Source organism: Pseudophryne corroboree, chromosome 8 (genome assembly GCF_028390025.1).
Source record: "Pseudophryne corroboree isolate aPseCor3 chromosome 8, aPseCor3.hap2, whole genome shotgun sequence".
In the NCBI taxonomy this organism is placed as follows: domain Eukaryota; kingdom Metazoa; phylum Chordata; class Amphibia; order Anura; family Myobatrachidae; genus Pseudophryne; species Pseudophryne corroboree.
This window is the reverse complement of record NC_086451.1, coordinates 454,203,383-454,217,723: the sequence shown is the minus strand read 5'-3', so window position 1 is coordinate 454,217,723 and position 14,341 is coordinate 454,203,383. Positions and strand designations below refer to the sequence as shown.

The following is a 14,341-nucleotide window of genomic DNA, read 5'->3' as shown; positions in this document are numbered from 1 at the left end:
GTGAGTGTGCGATTTCTTTGGCCACAATTTTTAGTGGTGGAGGCCCCCACACGTACATTGCCAGGGGCCCCCACCAGCCTTAATCCGGCCCTGGTGGTCGCCAACCCGTCGCTCGCAGGTGTATTCCTGTTGCCGCAGCCCAACCCCTGGCAACAAGCATGGCACCCAGAGCATCACACCCCTGGCAACAAACATGATATCCAGAGCATGAAACCCCTGGCACTGAGCATGAAACCCCTGGCAATGAACGTGGAACCCCTGACAACCAGCATGAAACCCCTGACAATGAGCATGAGACCCCTGGCAATGAGCAGGTAACTTATATGTAATTAGAAGCCTTACTGTGGGGCATAATGTGTCATGGGCATTATTGTGTGTGGAATAATGTGTCATGGGCATTATTGTGTGTGGAATAATGTGTCATGAGCATTATTGTGTCAGGGGCATTGCTGTGTGTGGCATAATGTGTCACAGGCATTATGGCAGGGACGTGCAGTCAGGGGAGGCAGTGCCTCCCCTGTCATTAGTGATTCCAATAATACAAAGAAGATGCTTATGACACATATCCTGTGTTATAAGTATCTTCTTTATATTATGTTAATCTTTTTCAGAGGAAATACCTGTTTAAGTTGATTTCGGAGGCACCGAGAGCGGTGCCTCCCGTTGCCAATTAAAAGTTGCCGGAAGCAGGGGGCGGTCAGGGGGCGTGGCCGAGCTGATGGCTGTAAAAGCCTATTAAGAAAATCACTGTAGGCGGCACCTATACAAGTGCCTCAGTGCAGGGACGTGCTTTCAGCCCATATGAAAGCACGCCCCTGCACTGAAAGCAGATGTGATTGGGCAACAGATTCAGCACTGACAGTGACTGTGTCCGGCTGTCACTGTCAGTGCTGTACTGGGAGTTAGAGAGATAGTGTCAGCCAGGGGCGGATTTGTCTGTCAGCACGCCTGCATGAAACACCAGTGGCCCGCTGCGTAATCTCTACTCTGCAGGCTTGCGGTACCAGAAACCCCACTGACCGGACAATTTTCTTTTAAAAAGCTGTCTGTGGGCCCGAAATCGCAGCCACGCCCCTCCCGGTATTTTGGCCCCGCCCCCTCATACACCCGCGAATCGCGGCATCACGAGTGGGCGGAGCCTAATACTGCAGCGTGCCTTGCCCCGTTCTCATCCTCAGCACGGTCTTGTCCTGCTTCTGCCTGAAGCACAACAAATGTAAGTTTAGCTATACTGTGTTATACAGACTGGTGGCATGGAACTTGTTCATTTATAAAAAAGGAACTTAAACTTTGGAGTAAAAGAGTGGTGCAAGTAGCATTTTTTTAAACATTAACACGTCCTGTGAATGCCTCCAGCCTGGTTATGTACATCATTATCTTTGCGATGTGGCAAGCACCTGGGCATCATTATATTGCTGTACGGAGTGCTAGTCATTTATTTTTAAATATATACAGTATGTGTTTGTGTGTGTATATAATATATATGTGTGTTTTTGTATGTGGAAACCCCCCTCAACAAATTCTGCGTTTGCCTCTGCTTGCTCCTCATGTAGCTGGCTCCTCATCGTCTGGCAGCCCCCTACCAGCGCTCATGCAGACATGCAGATTCGGCTCCTGCTATGTCAGAACAGGACCCAGACAGACCCACTGCTGCAACATAAACTGAGAGGGGAAAGGTGACTGGGCAGTGGAGTAACTAGGGCCCCGCAGCCACTGCAATCGCTTGGAGGCACAAAGCTGCGGGGGCGCCGCTGTCCCCAATGATTGCTGCTATTTTGGGAAGGACACGGAGGGCACAGCACGCACCTCTCCTGTGTGTCCCTCCTGAGACTCCGGTGGCAGCGGCGTGTCTGTTAAATGAAGTCCCGGTTCGTGAGCTCTGATTGGCTCACGTACCGGCACTTAATTTAACAGACACGCTGCTGCCGCCGGAGACCCAGGAGGGACACACAGGAGAGGTGCGTGCTGTGCCCTCCGTGTCCTTCCCAGAACAGCACAGCAGCTGGGGAGCCCGGGGAGGATGGGGTGTACCTGGCACTGGGGGGGGGGGGGCGCATATTTGGCACTGGGGGGTATATGTGTACTTGGCACTGGGAGTGGGGGCATATTTGGCACTGGGGATATAGGTGTACCTGGCACTGGGGATGCATATGGGGCACTGGGAGCATATGTGTATCTGGCACTGTGGGGGAATATCTGGCACTAGGGGCATATGTGGCACTGGGAGCACAGGCCTAGCAACAAGCATTATCCCTCTGGATACAAGCACAACACCCAGCTCATGAAATCCCTGGCAACAAGCATTACCCCCTAGCAACGAGCATGACACCCAGTGCATGAAACCCCTGGTAACGACTATTACCCCCTGGCAACACACTTGACACTCAGCACGATACCTCTGGCAACAAGCATAACACCCAGCGCATGAAACCCCTGACAAGGAGCATGACACCCTGAGCATGAAAACCCCTGGCACCGTGCATGGAACCAAGAGCATGACACCCCTGGCAACGAGCAGGTAATTTAAAAGTATTTAGAAGCCTTACGGTAGGACTTAATGTGTAATGGGCATTGCGGTGTGTGGCATAATGTATCACAGACATTGCGGTGTGTGTCATAATGTGTCACAGGCATTACGGTGTATGGTATACTATATCACAGGCATTGTGGTATGTGGTATAATGTGTCGGGGTCATTGCAGTGTGTGGCATAATGTATCACGGACATTGCAGTGTGGGGCATAATGTATAACAGGCATTATGGTGTGTGGTATACTATATCACGGGCATTGTGGTATGTGGTATAATGTCTCGGGCATTGCAGTGTGTGGCATAATGTATAACGGGCATTGCGGTGTGTAGCATAGAGTATAACGGGCATTGCGGTATGTGTCACAGGCATTACGGTGTGGTATACTATATCACAGACATTGTGGTATGTGGTATAATGTATCAGGGTCATTGCAGTGTGTAGCATAATGTATAACGGGCATTGCGGTGTGTGTCATAATGTGTCACAGGCATTACGGTGTGCGGTATACTATATCACAGGCATTATGGTGTGTGGTATACTATATCACGGGCATTGTGGTATGTGGTATAATGTCTCGGGGGAATTACAGTGTGTGGCATAATGTATAACGGGCATTGCAGTATGTGTCACAGGCATTACGGTGTGTGGTATACTATATATCAGGGTCATTGCAGTGTGTAGCATAATGTATAACGGGCATTGCGATGCGTGTCATAATGTGTCACAGGCATTATGGTGTGTGGTATACTATATCACAGGCATTGTGGTATAATGTATCAGGGTCATTGATTGCAGTGTGTAGCATAATGTATAACGGGCATTGCGATGCGTGTCATAATGTGTCACAGGCATTATGGTGTGTGGCATAATGTGTTTGGGGCATTATTGTGTGTGGCATATTGTGTCAAGGGTATTACGGTGTGTGGCATAATGTCTAAGGGCTATTGCAGTGTGTGGCATAATGTATACTGGGCATTACTATAAGGAGGAAAAATTACAAATAATGTAAGGGGCATGAATCAGGATGATTATTTTTTTTCCTGCAGGTTGCAAAACTGGGGTAAAAGGTAGTATTTTCCTCCAATGCCATGCCTTTCATGCAAAGCCATGCCCAGTTCGGCAAGGCCACGCCCCCTTCTGTGGTGCGTGCCGATGGCGCGCACAGTTTCATCACTTTACTAGTGCCAATCATGGGGGGGGGGGGGGGCGCCAGAGAATGTTTTGGCTTGGGGGAGAAAAATTTCTAGCTACACCACTGTGACTGGGGTAGGGTTGGGTGCAAGTATGGGTGCATGAGGGAGGTTGCTGGGTGTATGTGTGGGGGGATGGGGGGGTGCCGCCGCCATCAGTCAGTGCCTCACCAGTCACTGACCTCACTGCACGTCACTGCATTATGGTGTGTGGCAAAATGAGTCACGGGCATTGCGGTGTGTGACATAATGTGTCACCGACATTACTGTGTGTGGAATAATGTGTCAAGGACATTGCAGTGTGTGGCATAATGTGTCATGGGCATTGTGGGTGTAATAATGTGTCAGGAACATTGCTGTGTGTGGAATAATGTGTTAGGGGCATTGCAGTGTGTGGCATAATGTGTAACCGGCATTACAGTGTGTGGTATATTGCGTAAGTGGCATTACGGTGTGTGGTATATTGTGTAATGGGCATTACGGTGTGTGGCATAATGTGTAATGGGCATTACTATAAGGAGTAAAAATGTCAAATAATGTAAGGGCCATGAATCAGGATTTTTTTTTCATGTGACGGCCAACGTCTGGGCGTGCAGGTTGCAAAACTGGGGTATAATGTAGTCATTTCCTGCAATGCCACGCCCCTTGCAGTGAGGCCACACCCTACTTTTCATATGACAATGGGAGGTGGCGCCAGAAACCTTTTTGGCAGGGGGGGTGCAAGATTTATAGCTACGCCACTACCAACGAGTCTGGTCTAAACACTGAGAGAGTCCCAGCAACCATTGACGTACAGCATTTTTTTTCCCAAAAACTTTAGTAACGCCTCAGGAGGTTTCTTTTTTTCGAGTAGTTCACACCCCAATTAAGGTTGGAGACCACTGAGCTAGATGTATCATCGGGTGCCCGCATGGACAGGCCCCTGTGATGTGCCGAGTGTGGTGCTGGTGCAGCTGCTCATGGCCCTCATTCCGAGTTGTTCGCTCGCTTGCTGCTTTTAGCAGCATTGCACACACTAGGCCGCCGCCCTCTGGGAGTGTATCTTAGCTTAGCAGAACTGCGAATGAAAGATTAGCAGAACTGCTACTAAATAATTCCCTGCAGTTTCTGAGTAGCTCCGGACCTACTCCTAGACTGTGATCACTTCAGTCCGTTTAGTTCCTGGTTTGACATCACAAACACGCCCTGCGTTCGCCCAGCCACTCCTGCGTTTTTGCCTGACACGCCTGCGTTTTTTAGCACACAGAAACGCCCCTTTCCTTTCAATCATTTACCGATCAGCAGAGCGACTGAAAAGCGCCGCAGAATCCACAGCAAAACTGCTAAGGTTTGTGTTAAATAACTAAGCGCATGCGCCCTGCGTACCATGTGCATGCGCATTTAGCAACAAATCGCAGCATAGCGAAAATTGGCAAGGAGCGTACAACTCGGAATACCCCCCATGTGTGTAATATTGTGCTGTTACACAATTCTGGAGAGATATTGGGGGGGGATTCAGATCTGATCGCTGCTGCGTGTTTTTGCACAGCCGGCAATCAGGTCCTAAGTGTGCATGTGTATGCACCGCAATGCGCACGTGCGCCTGACAACAACAAGGGGCATGGCCAGTCAGCGACTGGATGGTGCAAAAATTCCGATCGCACGGGCGTTCGCAAGGAGATTGACAGGAAGAGGCTGTTTTTTTTATAAGTGGCAACTGAGCGTTTATTGGGAGTGTCCGGAAAAACGCAGGTGTGAAAAGCGTCGCTAGAGCTTGTGTAAAACTGCATCGGCTTTTGTGAAAGCGCGTCGCGCATGCGCAGTGCGCACCATACGTATGCGCAGAAGTGCCGATTTTTAGCATGATCGCTGCGCAGCAAACAACGGCAGCTAGCGATCAACTCAGAATGAGGGCCTTAGTACTTTAGGTTTCACCCCTGAGTAACAATAGATACGCCCATAGGTGGAGCTAGATACACCCTCTCAGCGGCACGGAACATTCTACTACCAGCTAAAATCTCCCTCAATCTAGTTTTCAAAAGTAGGCAAGTATGCACTGATATCACACACCTGGTACACACTGATCACTATACATAGGTCACACTGATATCACACACCTGATACACACTGATCACTGTACACAGGTCACACTGATATCACACACCTGGTACACACTGATCACTGTACACAGGTCACACTGATATCACACACCTGGTACACACTGATCACTGTACACAGGTCACACTGATATCACACACCTGGTACACACTGATCACTGTACACAGGTCACACTGATATCACACACCTGGTACACACTGATCACTGTACACAGGTCACACTGATATCACACACCTGATACACACTGATCACTGTACACAGGTCACACTGATATCACACACCTGATACACACTGATCACTGTACACAGGTCACACTGATATCACACACCTGATACACACTGATCACTGTACACAGGTCACACTGATATCACACACCTGATACACACTGATCACTGTACACAGGTCACACTGATATCACACACCTGATATACACTGATCACTTTACACAGGTCACACTGATATCACACACCTGATATACACTGATCACTTTACACAGGTCACACTGATATCACACACCTGATACACACTGATCACTTTACACAGGTCACACTGATATCACACACCTGATATACACTGATCACTTTACACAGGTCACACTGATATCACACACCTGATATACACTGATCACTTTACACAGGTCACACTGATATCACACACCTGATATACACTGATCACTGTACACAGGTCACACTGATATCACACACCTGATATACACTGATCACTATACATAGGTCACACTGATATCACACACCTGATATACACTGATCACTTTACACAGGTCACACTGATATCACACACCTGATATACACTGATCACTTTACACAGGTCATACTGATATCACACACCTGATATACACTGATCACTATACATAGGTCACACTGATATCACACACCTGATATACACTGATCACTATACATAGGTCACACTGATATCACACACCTGATACACACTGATCACTGTACACAGGTCACACTGATATCACACACCTGATATACACTGATCACTTTACACAGGTCACACTGATATCACACACCTGATATACACTGATCACTTTACACAGGTCACACTGATATCACACACCTGATATACACTGATCACTTTACACAGGTCACACTGATATCACACACCTGATACACACTGATCACTTTACACAGGTCACACTGATATCACACACCTGATATACACTGATCACTTTACACAGATCACACTGATATCACACACCTGATATACACTGATCACTTTACACAGGTCACACTGATATCACACACCTGATATACACTGATCACTGTACACAGGTCACACTGATATCACACACCTGATATACACTGATCACTATACATAGGTCACACTGATATCACACACCTGATATACACTGATCACTATACATAGGTCACACTGATATCACACACCTGATATACACTGATCACTTTACACAGGTCACACTGATATCACACACCTGATATACACTGATCACTTTACACAGGTCACACTGATATCACACACCTGATATACACTGATCACTATACATAGGTCACACTGATATCACACACCTGATATACACTGATCACTATACATAGGTCACACTGATATCACACACCTGATATACACTGATCACTATACATAGGTCACACTGATATCACACACCTGGTACACACTGATCACTATACACAGGTCACACTGATATCACACACCTGATATACACTGATCACTATACACAGGTCACACTGATATCACACACCTGATATACACTGATCACTATACATAGGTCACACTGATATCACACACCTGATATACACTGATCACTATACATAGGTCACACTGATATCACACACCTGATATACACTGATCACTATACATAGGTCACACTGATATCACACACCTGATATACACTGATCACTATACATAGGTCACACTGATATCACACACCTGATATACACTGATCACTATACATAGGTCACACTGATATCACACACCTGATATACACTGATCACTATACATAGGTCACACTGATATCACACACCTGATATACACTGATCACTATACATAGGTCACACTGATATCACACACCTGATATACACTGATCACTGTACACAGGTCACACTGATATCACACACCTGATATACACTGATCACTTTACACAGGTCACACTGATATCACACACCTGATACACACTGATCACTTTACACAGGTCACACTGATATCACACACCTGATATACACTGATCACTTTACACAGATCACACTGATATCACACACCTGATATACACTGATCACTTTACACAGGTCACACTGATATCACACACCTGATATACACTGATCACTGTACACAGGTCACACTGATATCACACACCTGGTACACACTGATCACTTTACACAGGTCACACTGATATCACACACCTGATACACACTGATCACTGTACACAGGTCACACTGATATCACACACCTGATATACACTGATCACTTTACACAGGTCACACTGATATCACACACCTGATATACACTGATCACTTTACACAGGTCACACTGATATCACACACCTGATACACACTGATCACTTTACACAGGTCACACTGATATCACACACCTGATATACACTGATCACTTTACACAGGTCACACTGATATCACACACCTGATATACACTGATCACTGTACACAGGTCACACTGATATCACACACCTGATATACACTGATCACTATACATAGGTCACACTGATATCACACACCTGATATACACTGATCACTTTACACAGGTCACACTGATATCACACACCTGATATACACTGATCACTTTACACAGGTCACACTGATATCACACACCTGATATACACTGATCACTATACATAGGTCACACTGATATCACACACCTGATATACACTGATCACTATACATAGGTCACACTGATATCACACACCTGATACACACTGATCACTGTACACAGGTCACACTGATATCACACACCTGATATACACTGATCACTTTACACAGGTCACACTGATATCACACACCTGATATACACTGATCACTTTACACAGGTCACACTGATATCACACACCTGATATACACTGATCACTTTACACAGGTCACACTGATATCACACACCTGATACACACTGATCACTTTACACAGGTCACACTGATATCACACACCTGATATACACTGATCACTTTACACAGGTCACACTGATATCACACACCTGATATACACTGATCACTTTACACAGGTCACACTGATATCACACACCTGATATACACTGATCACTGTACACAGGTCACACTGATATCACACACCTGATATACACTGATCACTATACATAGGTCACACTGATATCACACACCTGATATACACTGATCACTATACATAGGTCACACTGATATCACACACCTGATATACACTGATCACTTTACACAGGTCACACTGATATCACACACCTGATATACACTGATCACTTTACACAGGTCACACTGATATCACACACCTGATATACACTGATCACTATACATAGGTCACACTGATATCACACACCTGATATACACTGATCACTATACATAGGTCACACTGATATCACACACCTGATATACACTGATCACTATACATAGGTCACACTGATATCACACACCTGGTACACACTGATCACTATACACAGGTCACACTGATATCACACACCTGATATACACTGATCACTGTACACAGGTCACACTGATATCACACACCTGGTACACACTGATCACTGTACACAGGTCACACTGATATCACACACCTGGTACACACTGATCACTGTACACAGGTCACACTGATATCACACACCTGATACACACTGATCACTTTACACAGGTCACACTGATATCACACACCTGATACACACTGATCACTATACACAGGTCACACTGATATCACACACCTGATACACACTGATCACTTTACACAGGTCACACTGATATCAAACACCTGGTACACACTGATCACTATACATAGGTCACACTGATATCACACACCTGATATACACTGATCACTATACATAGGTCACACTGATATCACACACCTGATATACACTGATCACTGTACACAGGTCACACTGATATCACACACCTGATATACACTGATCACTGTACACAGGTCACACTGATATCACACACCTGGTACACACTGATCACTGTACACAGGTCACACTGATATCACACACCTGGTACACACTGATCACTATACATAGGTCACACTGATATCACACACCTGATATACACTGATCACTATACATAGGTCACACTGATATCACACACCTGATATACACTGATCACTGTACACAGGTCACACTGATATCACACACCTGATATACACTGATCACTGTACACAGGTCACACTGATATCACACACCTGGTACACACTGATCACTGTACACAGGTCACACTGATATCACACACCTGGTACACACTGATCACTGTACACAGGTCACACTGATATCACACACCTGATACACACTGATCACTTTACACAGGTCACACTGATATCACACACCTGATACACACTGATCACTATACACAGGTCACACTGATATCACACACCTGATACACACTGATCACTTTGCACAGGTCACACTGATATCACACACCTGATACACACTGATCACTTTACACAGGTCACACTGATATCACACACCTGATACACACTGATCACTTTACACAGGTCACACTGATATCACACACCTGATACACACTGATCACTATACACAGGTCACACTGATATCACACACCTGATACACACTGATCACTTTACACAGGTCACACTGATATCACACACCTGATACACACTGATCACTTTACACAGGTCACACTGATATCACAAACCTGGTACACACTGATCACTTTACACAGGGCACACTGATATCACACACCTGATACACACTGATCACTTTACACAGGGCACACTGATATCACACACCTGATACACACTGATATCACAAACCTGATATACACTGATCACTATACACAGATCACACTGATATCACACACCTGATATACACTGATCACTATACACAGGTCACACTGATATCACACACCTGATACACACTGATCACTATACACAGGTCACACTGATATCACACACCTGATACACACTGATCACTTTACACAGGTCACACTGATATCACACACCTGATATACACTGATCACTATACACAGGTCACACTGATATCACACACCTGATACACACTGATCACTTTACACAGGTCACACTGATATCACACACCTGATACACACTGATCACTATACACAGGTCACACTGATATCACAAACCTGGTACCTGCTATAACAATAGGTACATGACTTGATTTGACAGGCAAGAGTGCTTGACATTAATATCATCCAGTACGTCTTTGGGCGATGATGCCTCTTACCAGACGTGACTGAATTTCAACAAAAATACACAAACTATATATAAAACACGATAAAATATACTGCACATTCACACCATACTAACACAAACAAAACACACACACATGGCTTACAAATAACAACCCCCCCCCCCTCCCCCAATAATAGACTAGACTACAGTTTAAGAAAAACACCCTCAAACAGACAGTGTACAGGGCGAGGAACAGGGCAACTTTCAGAGAACTCACCACAACCAGCAATCACGTATATACTTCACCTTATACTTTCTCCTTCTCCACCCACACTCCTCACTGACCCACACAGTGAAAGTCGAAGAGGCTAGGTGTCCGTTTCTATGGTGTCAACTGAATGGGGCTTCCTACAACAGCCAAACACCATTAAAGGAATCTGAAAAGAAAAGCTTATATTCCATAGCGGTTTGGACATTAATCTCCACCACAGAGGGTTGTCAACTGTCGTCTGACAGGATCTACTGCAGATTATGTTCAGGCATCAAAACCGCCCTTCAGTAAATGTTTGCAGACAGTAAAACCACCATCAATCCACTGTAGATTCTAGACCACCCCAATCCGGATATTTATTACATTTAGCCCCAGAAGTGAAAGCGCAATGCAGTTACAGGTCAGGATGGAGCAGTCTTACGGCTGTCTAACTTGAATGATCTAGCTGGGGGTTTGAGGTTCCGTGACGCGAGGTAGGATAAACCTTGAGGATGGCGCCTCTTATCTGCACGCCAGGAGGCAGATGTGGAGAAAGTCCTATAACTCCTCCCGTGAATGATCCTGACAGTACGTCATCCTGACTCCAGATGCCCAACAGATCCTTCCAAATAAGAAGTTACTGGAGAAATCTGAAAAGAAGACTTGAGAGAGTATGCGGAAATCCCTTGGACGGCAGAAATTAGTGTTGTAGGCAGCATGGGCCCAGCCATAGGTGTCCATGGGGCTAAACATTTCCCAGCTGGATGCTCAGAAGCCAAAGCAGTAAACTAGGAGGTTTTGGGCAAAGTAGTCATCTTGGAGGTAACAACTGGCACCTGGGACATAGAGGTAATCTCAAAGGTAGCAACTACCACTTGTGGCAAATAAAGTCATCTCAGAGGTAGCAATTGCTACCAGGGGCAAAGAAGTCATCTCAGAGATAGCAACTGCTAGTTGGGCATGAAAGTAATATCAAAGGTAGCAAGTGGCACCTGGGGCAAATAAGTCATGTCAGAGGTAGCAACTGCCAGCTGGGGCATACTAGCTATCTCAGGGGTAGCAACTGCCACCCGGGCAAAGAATCTCAGTGGTAGCAGCTGGCAACTGGAGCATAGGAGTCATCTCAGTGCTAGCAGCTGGCACCTGGAGCATAGAAGTAATCTCAGAGTCAGCAACTGGCACCTGGGGCATGCAAGTCATCCCAGAAGTAGCAGCTAGCACCTGGAGCATATAAGTAATCTCAGAGTTATCACTGGCACCTGGGGCATGCAAGTCATCTTAGAGGTAGCAGCTGGCACCTGGAGCATAGAAGTCATCTCAGAGGTAGTAGTGGCACCTGGAGCATAGAAGTCATCTCAGAGGTAGTAGTGGCACCTGGAGCATAGAAGTCATCTCAGAGGTAGCAGCTGGCACCTGTGGCATAGAAGTCATCTCAGAGGTAGTAGTGGCACCTGGAGCATAGAAGTCATCTCAGAGGTAGCAGCTGGCACCTGGGGCATAGAAGTCATCTCAGAGGTAGTAGTGGCACCTGGGACATATAGGTTATCTGAGGAACCTTGGAACATGAGGCTTTCGGGGGGGGGGTCATTCCCCCCTTTCCTCCTACACTATGTCCCGCTCCTTTGCACCTGTGGAGCAGTCAGCTGACTAAGCACACGTTGCATATGGCCATATTCTGAGTATTAGTAGAAATGGTCAGTGTATTTCGCAGGTGTGTCGCATAACTGGTTGCAAAGTAAGACGCTTAGTCGCTCACCATGGAGGCTGTAATCTTCCTGATTTGTAATGGCCATGCTGCAGTAATAACTCAGAATGTCAGTGAAGACCTCACCGTGCTGTCGCCATCTGTAGAAGCTCCTCATGTAAATGTGCCACAGGCTCCTCTCGGTGTCAGTGGTAGAAGAACACTGTCTTCCTTTTGTTGTGGTGATAATACAACAATTAATATTTGCTGCTTGGAGATGATCTTCAGAAGTCCTGGGGACACCCTTTGTGTACCAGCATGTAGCTGTGAATAAATGCATTAGGATGTAAGCTAATGATCCCAACTCCCCATCCATTCCCAACTCCTCAAAATATTGTCAAAACATGAAAAACATTCTTCACTGGATGTAAATAATTTAATGAAATTATTAGATGCGGAGACCGGTATTATATTCTTCTCATTGCCGGTCTGTTTAGTTTTAATTTGTTCATTCCATTATTCCCCATCACCATCAGCTTTGCTGTCCACGACACAGATTACATAGGCCATTGCTATTCCCAGTGCTTAGTGTATAGCCATCGCTGTGTGTCTCTATGACATTTCAGAAGTTATCAAGACAACTTTCGTTTTGTGTATTACAACCTGCAGGTGTCACTGTTGCCACTGCTGTACTTGGAGGCACATTTTTGGAAAAGCTTTTCATGGATATAGAGGGACATCTGGTGGTAAAATGAAGGTACTGCATACTATTTAAAAACAAAAATGATGAGTCTTGAAAACTATTTAATGAAAATGATATCACATACTGTAATAACTAGCCTGTAATGTATCTTTGTTGCTGGCCTGAATAAAGCAGAGAATAGTAAAACTGTGTCGGCGGTCATACATACATTTAAAAAGTATATGTAGAAGACAACACTTTCAAAGTATCTGTAAGGAATCTTTGCCAGCGATGTAGCAATCTCATCACCAGAACAGGTTGTTAGGATACATAACTGTGTATATATTTGTATGCAAAGGAAAAAGTCAGCCTTGAGTAATGAGTATTCTATACAGGAAAATAGTGCTATACTGTATAATGCAAAACTGTATTTCATGCACTGGTGAAGGCTGGAGACAGTGTATGTAAAAGAAGTATTGTCTGTAGCCAAATAGGATCAGGTTAAACACGAAGGTGGAGATTATGGGGGTCATTCCGAGTTGATCGCACGGTAGCAGTTTTTTGCAGCCG

The 14,341-nt window shown here is 45.4% G+C and overlaps 1 long non-coding RNA gene across 1 annotated transcript in view; it reads left to right on the top strand.

Moving 5' to 3' along the window:
* Positions 1 to 13,923, top strand: part of LOC134947964 (uncharacterized) — a 120,302-nt gene extending 106,379 nt beyond the window's left edge. The window contains exon 3 of the long non-coding RNA XR_010182883.1: positions 13,759 to 13,923. This is a non-coding gene — a long non-coding RNA (uncharacterized LOC134947964). The remainder of the gene's footprint in view (positions 1 to 13,758) is intronic.
* Positions 13,924 to 14,341: the final 418 nt, after the last annotated feature.